An 8,775-nucleotide genomic window follows, 5' to 3' on the forward strand; every position below is an offset into this window, starting at 1 on the left:
AAAAAAAGCCTTCAATGTCTACCTCCCGAACAATTCTTCTTCATATCGGGGACGTGTGACCAGACGCCGGCTCCCTGTACGTACACGCTCCCGTACAAATGTGTGCGTGCGCGCGCGCGCCTCGGCCATCGTCAATCCGATAAATTCGCCCTTTCTCCGACCACCCTCTCGCTGGTCGTTATCGTAGCGGCAATGCTTTTCCAGACACCGGAGAAATAGTTCTCCAGATAGTGGAGGAAAGTGCGCTTTTTTGCCCCGCCCTTTTTTCTTTTTTTTTCTTCTTCTTTTTTTTTTTTTTTTCCTTCTTTTTCCTCTCACCTCCCCTGATATCGCCCGACCGATTTCGTATCGAACCGAATGATTTCTGGCTCGAAACAAACGAGTGTAAATGAACGGTACGATAAGTCGCGCGATTTATCAAGCCTTGCTGGCTGCAAGGCTCCAATCTTTGCTTAACCCTTTATCGGGAAACCCTCTCGGTATATATTTATTTCGCTGTAAAGGAAAGAATTTATTCGAAATCGTGTTAAAATCGATCGAGATTTAACCAAGGTGCAATTTCCTCTTTCTCTCCAATCTTTAAATTTCGATCATGAGGTGTGTACTTCTTCTTGGAACGTTTCTGAAGTGATTGGGAACAAATAACAACAGGAGTAAGACTACTCCCTCCCCAATTATCCTCTCATCTTTTCGTCCTCGTGCTCGTTCACCGATCCACGTTTTCATTTTCACCTGAGCCAATAGATCCAGGCAATCGATGGAGCAACAGCCCCTCCTCGTACCCCCTTTCAGCTCTATTAATTGTCTCGCCGAATCGCGCAACGCACCACACCTGAAGGCGTCTCCACGGTGACCATCGCGTTCCATAAGCAGAGGAGGGGATGAAACGGCGACGTCCACGCGCTTAAGGGATGAGTCGGTCGGATGATCGGCGGAGGAAATGGCCGGAGCGGTTTTCACCCGAACAATGGAGAGCCAAGCCGACGAGCTTTCCAGCTTTCGCGTTTCTCTGCGAGCGAAAGAGGATAAAAGCGGGCAAGCTTCCGTGAAGTCAATTGAAAAACGCATCGGAAACCGCCGCGCTCCTTCCTCCCTCTTCCTCCCCTATCTATAGCTGGATCCCTCTATCTCCGCCCTGTCTCCTCTCCCTCTCGAGCAGCCGGCCTGCCTTCACCGATATTTATTTACGCGAATCAAACGCGACTCGTCCTCCTCCTCCTCGTCGTCGTCGTCGTCTCTCCTTCCATCCTCCACCCACCACGCCTCGGCCCTGTTTGTTTCCTCCACCGTGTGTTTGCCACTTTTTGCCACGTTTTGTTATACGAGCGCGAAGCGAGCGCTCCTTATCGCGGCAACGATGCATTCAGCCGGACAAGGAAAACCGTGGCCGACATTAACTGGAAGGGAAGGGAATTATGTTAATCGTGAGCCACCGGTGAATTAAAATTTCAAGCTTCTCGCGCGCGGGGATCAAAGAATTTTCGCCGCGATTAGAAACTTTTGACGATTAATTACGTATATATAGATTTTTGGAGAAAAAGTAGTTTGGAAAAAATGTCTGTCCAAAGGATATATAATATTGCTCGATCAATTCGAAAGAGATCAAAGAAATTTTCGCGGTGGTTAGAAATTTTATGGATAGGAACGGTTACATATCGTCGAGATTTCGAAGAAAAATTTTCCAAGTCTTTCACTCGCTCAATTTGAAACGAAGGAATTAAAGAAATTTTCGCGATGATTAGAAATTTTATGGGTAGGGTCGAGTGTAACGAGGTATGATATTACGTTTAGAAGAAAAATTTTATAAATCTAAAGGTTAATGTAATAAATATGTAATGTAAATAATGTAAATAAACAATAAGATAATCCCTCACCTTTTGCAAATAGAAATAGAACGTAACGATATTGAACAAAAATCGAAGAAAAAAAGACAATTTAAACTTTGCTCTCAGAGCAAAACGAATCGAACCATCCTCTAAATTTACAAATATCCGGATTCAAATTAGAAATCTATCTAAAAACGGGGGAAAATTGTAAGAAAAATATTCGCATCTTTTTAATACGTAATTGGACGAAACTGTCGCGAAAACAAATTTTATCTCGCTACGTTGGGCGCGATGGAAGGGTTTACGCTTCCGTGTAAAGTGTCCGCGCGCACGTGAACACCGTGTTCAACGATACGGGGACGGACGAGGAAGAAAGTTGGAATATGCAGGGGCTGGGCAAAAACTAAAACGGCGGAGTGGCGTGATAAGGTGCGCCGCGTGCACCTCCGGATCCACCCCTATCAAACTCTATCCCGCATACCCTGTCCCCCCTCGGGCCGTGTCCAGCCTCGGCCATTACAAATTCAACCGTGGAAATTTTCCTCGATATATTTCCCTCCTTTCAAATTCGTTTTAATATATATCTTATTACCATTGCGATTACGTGTCACGATAAGAAATAAATATCGAATGTACAAAAAGTCTTCGTAACGCGAGAAAGTTAAAAAATTTTTAAAAATTCCAATTTCCAAATGTTATAGAATATTTGAAAAAAAAAAAAAACCTCGAAGAGTTTTGATCTCGCCTCTTAAGAGAGTGATATTACATTATGATCAACACACTCGCAATGTTTCGTATAAAAATATTATTATTGGTTTCGATAACACAAATTATTAGTTGCCCTCGTGTAAGGTATACCTATAAAGATTATTGCGACTGACTGTATCGTGTCATGCTTGTCACATTCTTCTCTTATCGCGATAAATATAATATTTCGTCGTTTCGTTTTAAATAAAGAGGAAAAAAAAAAAGAAAGAAAGAAAGAAGAAGAAGAGAAGGGGACACAAAAATGTTCAAAATAACACGGATTAATTGGATTAACCGTGCAATTGGGTGGAGATTCTTTCAGGGATTAACGGGTTGTTAAATTATCGAGTTGAAAGTCGATAATGGACGGAGGAAAAATTCGATAGAGAATTCGAAACAGAGACGTAAAACGTGTCCCTGACTTGGTTACCGCTTGTAATCACGCTCGGATAGCCTAAGTTTTTTCCAAACTGGAACACTACTTTCGAGTCCTTTTATCTGATCATCCCACCGGTCTCCATCGCATCGCCACGAATACGAGGAAAGCACCCTCTCCTGATAACACCTTACCTTATCCCACCGTTTTGGCATCGAACCAGTTAACATTCGCAATTAGATACTGGCAATTACTAGAGTAAAAATGTGCCGTTGGAACGGAATCGCGACGATGACCGATACATATGTACGAATAGCGTCACGAATATTTCGATCAACTCAATGCGGATAACAGTATTTCGTTACTTCTCTAATTTCAACCACGTCACTGTGTTATAATATTACGATTACTTACTTAAATACAGCGCCAGTTCGATCGAAAGATTAAACAAAATGGAGTACAAACACGTGAGTTGCGCAGACTTCCTCTTATCACTTTGAATAGATTCGTAAATTCGAATCGAGAGACGATCATCGAATCGTCATCAGACGTAAAAAAATTAGCCGTTCAAAGCAAAAAACACAATCGAGAACTATAGTAGATCAATGACGGTGAGTCATCGATGACGTGTGCATTATCAGCCGTGTCACCTCCCATATATTCCAATTCTCTATAGCGAAACGGAGAGAAACGGATGTCGAGGCGTTTTTTCGTTCCATTGCCGAGCTCCGTCCTTCGCAGCTCGACGAATCCTCATTAATCGTTTCGTTTCGTTTCGTTTCGTTTCGTTTGGCCGCGAGCGAGATCGCCACAACTCGTTGGAAAGGTTTTCGGCTCGATCATTTATCTGTCGCAAAGGGAGGGGGAGAGGGATCTCGAGCCCCATTATCATCGACACGATACATCATCCGCGAGTCGACTTTTGCCAATCTCCTTCCTCCGAGGACACCGAGGGAGGAGGCGAGGAGGAGCATGAAAGCGGCTCCGAAACTACGTGCCCTGTGTCTCTGATTTCATAATTTCCGTAGGCGGGACGTGCGCCAGAGAGAGAGAGAGAGAGGGAGGGAGGAGAAGAGATCAGAATTTAATGCGGAGCATCGAAGACGAGTTTCGAGGAAGGCCGCATTTGTACAAACGGGGATGGATCGGGAGATGGATGAACTTTGAAGACGTTTGGGGAACGACGACATGTTGGATCGAATGGATTTCGATTCCCCTTTTCTGAGATCGTTACGAACGATGAAAAATGAACGAGTTTCGAGAAGAAACAGTTATACGCTTGTAAAATTATCTCGAGAAACTAACCAACTAAATTTAAGAAGGAAAGTAAGAAAGAAATTGGAGGACAGGTGCGTGGAATACACCTTTCTTTAAAGAAAAAATCGAATTCGCTCGATATCGATCCCGCCTTTAATCTCGAGGAATTAATTTCGCGACCCACTTCCCGTCCACGATCGGATCCCCTATCTTCCTACGTTCGCGCCTCGTTCCCATCAACGAGAACAACTATCGGCGAATTAATCAACGGGGCATAATGACGTTTATGGGACAACGATGGTACGCGATGATCGCGTTTAACGACTGGCGTTGAAAAAAAACGGTACATCAATCACCCCCGAACAACCGACGCTCCTCTTTTAACTTATCGTCACCGTTGTTATTAAAGAAACACGATAAAGAGAAAAAAGAAAGGGGAAAAAAAGAAAGGGAAAGAAAGAGAAGTAAATCGTAAGGTGGGATAAGGGAAAAAATGAACCCGTTTAAAAATTCCGATTCCAGCTAAGCCAAGCTTGAACGAAATTAATAAGGGGCATTCGTGAAGGAGCGCAATCCCATTGCGGATATAAGTTTCCCTCCCTTGTTGGTTCGTTGTTGCGCTCCGTGGGAAGACGCGTTGACACCGCCGGGTGGGGTGAAGCGCACGGAGGGCGGCGGATAAGGGTGGAAGAGACGGGTGGGTGCTTTTAGAGCCGCTTAAGTAATATAAATGCGAGTTAAGAGACGGTGCTCGGCGAGCATAGGTAACGGATGACCGCTGTATCTCATTGTTTTCATTTCCTTCGGCGTGCCGGCTAGCTGTAAGACGCGGAAATGAAGTGCGCCGGCTTGCCATCTGGAAGGGAAAGGAGAAGGGTAGGGGATGGTTGACTGAGGAGGCGGACACCGTTCATCCCCCTTCGCATCCTGCATGACAACGAACCTGCTATCCTCTCCCTTCGTCTCTCTCCCTCTCTCTCTTTCTCTCTTTATTCGCATATAATATGTGAGAGAGACGACGTTCCCTTTGGACGATGTTTTCGCCTCTGTTCGCTCGTTCGCACGCGCCTCTGAGCATCCGCTGGCTTATTATTATATGTATTATTATACATGTGTGTGTGTATTTGTGTGTACAAGTACGCACGCGTGTTCACGTTCCACTGGGATAAATGGCTTCCAGAAGTTTGGTGTCGCGATTTTATTTATTTTTTTTCTTTTTTTTCCAGAATTCAGGCAAAATGAATTTTCCTCCGGAGTGAAAAAAGAACACGATTATTGCTCATGAATGGAAAAATAAGATCCGATTCACTCTCTTTTTGTACATATTTCGTAAGATATTTCTCTTTCTTAGCGCGAACGGTTCCAAAATACAAAATTTGAATCACCGTTTAGCAATATTGATGATAAATCTGCAAAATTTCGATACCATTAACGCTGCGCGTCTAATAATTCGATAAACGTCTGTTCGAAACAGAAGAATAGAAGCAAGCCTCGAACTGGTTGGATAACCTGTGAAACTGGTCATCGGCCCTTCGGCTTTTCCGACTGACACGTTTCGCCTTATCCAAACCGTCGATCGGGTACGGGTTACACAGCAGATAGAGCGAGATCCCTCGGCACGTGACAACGATGCAAACGACTTATTACAGCCCGGCTCGAGGTGATAATATTATAATATTGAGGTCGGCGGCGCGGGTGTGGCGATGTCCTCGTGGCTCGCGCGTTTCCCGGCGTCGCAACAGCCTTCTTTACAAGTCGATTCTCCATTCTCGTTACGATCTCGCGTTTCACCTCACTGCTCCTCGCGCGTACGATCTACGATCGTATCGAGACGATGGATAAATAGGGAAATTCGTATTCGTCCCGAGAACAGATCGGAGAATAAGAAATGAGAGATCGAAACTAGGGATAAGGAGGGAGCAGTAACGAAACTTTTCCTCCGTGAAAAGGTTTCCTCCTTCAGAAACAATTTTCTAACTGGCATAACATTTCCCTCCGATTAACCTGTTGAGCGAGCCGTGAGCTACGTAAGCTTAACGTCGTGGTCGTACCAGAAATCGGTCTTGGTAATCTGACCGATCAACAGGTTACGTTCTCCGCCACCTGCGCGGATGATGCCCCGCCTCTCCTTGCCAATTAACAGTTTCCTGTAGATCAACACGTGGTGCCTCTGATCACTTTCAAATATTATTATTCTGTTATCCCGTAAACAAGCATTCTTCGACGGACGAAAAATAGTCGAGTCGTTGAAAGAAAAGAATCGTAAAAATTGAGAATAATTGTTCTTTCTCTCGAGAGTGAGGAAATAAAGTTGTCAAAAAGGCTATGACAAATATTGGATGAGATCATTCCGTGTTGGGAGAGGGCGAGGGAAGGCGAGAGAGGCGATTTCTTGCCCTTTTTTAGAGATTAGAAGCGGCGCTTCACTCCGGACGCGTTGATATGATCGGCCTCTCCTAACGAAGTCACCCGGTATACCTGCACGTGGTACGGGGGTGGGCAATCGGCGAGGATCTCGTGTGTCTGTCCAAGTATACCAAGTTAACGACCACATCGGATAATTTCTCGTAGCCACGGTGGAAACACACGAGTGCACCCTTCCACGTTCGTCACATTGGTTACGATCACGATGGACAGCGTTACATTTCCACATTGGCAATTTGATCTTATCCCACGGAATTCCATCCCATAGGAATTAAATTTATCGATTATTCTTCGAGGAATGACTTAACTTTGAACCAAGATTTCTTTTACGATCATCGTGTCATCGGATAAAAAACTTTTGATTCTATCGCTCGAACGTATTTTTCTCGAATCTTTTTTTTCTCTCTCTCTCTTAGAAGAATCGTGCGTTTATGTTCTCTTTTCCATTCATAATTACACAAAGAAATATTCGTGGAATAAATTTTCATTCATTGGTCGTGGATATTCATAAATTTTGTAATTAACGAGCACACATAAAAACGTAGCAATGGAATGACAGGGAATAGTGCAACGTTTATGAAACATCGTGGTGATAGTCCAAGGTAAAATTTTCGGAATTCTTTTTATTATAGGTTCCTTGAGTATTCGCGTTGCAATTGCTCGATTTCTCTCCGTGTACGAGTAACGCCTGTTCTCGCGATAATTGTAGGAATCACGAGTGAATGCCTGGAAACTCAGCCTCGCGCGGCAATAAATTTCTAGAGCCGCGCTCCTACGCCAAATACGACGAGCCGAAATAATTTATTGCGCCAGATACGAGGCCGGGGTATTTCATACGCGGTTTAATTATCACGCCTTATAAGAACACATCCGCGAAATTCCAGCGTATGTACAGCAGTGTTTGTAATTGAATAAATTCGTGCAACCTTCGTTAACCGAACGTAGGTTTACGTCTTTACTCGGTACGCGATTAATCATTTTACGCGATTTACATAAGGCCGCGGTTGTAATCGCAATCGCGGCTAATTATATCTCTCATCGTCATTCGATATTTTTCTTTTCTTCTACGTTTCCTTTGGAACACGCACAAATACGGCCAAATAAACATTGTTAATAAACCCGATGGCCAACCGATGGAATATAAGATAAAACGTATAATATAGTCTATTTTATTTATGAATCGCCTCTTTTACCGTTTAACGTGAAAAATCGTTTTTTTTCTTCTTCTCCTTCTTCTTCTTCTTCTTTGTAACACTTGAGGAACGATTCGAGCAGAGATGAATTAGAACCAGTATTTTATTTTAAATTATCGTCAAACGTATCAGTGCTATTTTGTTCTGATTATGTGCATTATTACTGAAATTTGCATATCTATAATTAAAGTAAAAATTTGCATAATTGCGAGATACGTGTAATTCGAGCCGACAGAATTTAATTTTACCGCGACGTTTATTTCCAATAATAATTGTTCAAACAGAAAAAAGAAACGCTGCGATTTAATATCCGAAGGTTATTGAACGAAGAATCATCCAAAGATTACCATTTCATCTGGAATGGAGAAAAAAAAAAAAAAAAAAAACCCGAAACCACCCAGTAGTCACCCAATAAAGAAGAATCCCTTCGCACCTCGCCTCCTCCCTGAAGCAACCCTGCTCGATAGCCGAAACGCGAGAACGAGAACTCAATTACTCCCCTTCACGCCCATCTTAAGTACCCTGCGATTCCCCTGCGTGAAGCGTGCACGTGTATGCACCGCACCGTACACGCTACGCACACACGTCCCGAATCGAAACGCGAATCTCGCCTTCGTGGCGGCTCACGTGCGTGTGCGTACACAACGCGCGAGCCGAGAAGTGGTGGATGGCGCGTTACACGTGGTGGGGATGGCGACAACGTGGCAGGGTGGGGGATACACGAGTCGAAACGGTCGGGTGGAGGCGATGGAGGAGAGCGGGGAGAGACGCGAGTGCTGGTGGGCGGAGGGGGGAAGGATCGGCGGGAATGGAGGGAAGGTGGTGGGGGAAGAGAGCGGTCGGGTGGGGAGAGAGCAGAGCGTGAATTAACACCTCTACCGCGGCATCAGATAGCGTCGTTCAGTCCCCTCTCGCCCTCGCGGGGAAGCGTCAGCGCGGCGGCGCCCCCTCT

At 44.5% G+C, this 8,775-nt stretch overlaps 1 protein-coding gene and 1 long non-coding RNA gene across 2 annotated transcripts in view; both read right to left on the reverse strand.

Moving 5' to 3' along the window:
- Positions 1-8,775, reverse strand: part of LOC102678577 (zinc finger protein ush) — a 181,966-nt gene that overhangs the window by 145,662 nt on the left and 27,529 nt on the right.
- Positions 2,102-8,775, reverse strand: part of LOC116185391 — a 13,263-nt gene continuing 6,589 nt past the window's right edge. Inside the window, exon 3 of the long non-coding RNA XR_004150231.1 lies at positions 2,102-2,308. This is a non-coding gene — a long non-coding RNA (uncharacterized LOC116185391). The remainder of the gene's footprint in view (positions 2,309-8,775) is intronic.

The sequence above is a fragment of the Apis dorsata genome, unplaced genomic scaffold (genome assembly GCF_000469605.1).
Source record: "Apis dorsata unplaced genomic scaffold, Apis dorsata 1.3 scaffold_169, whole genome shotgun sequence".
NCBI lineage: Eukaryota > Metazoa > Arthropoda > Insecta > Hymenoptera > Apidae > Apis > Apis dorsata.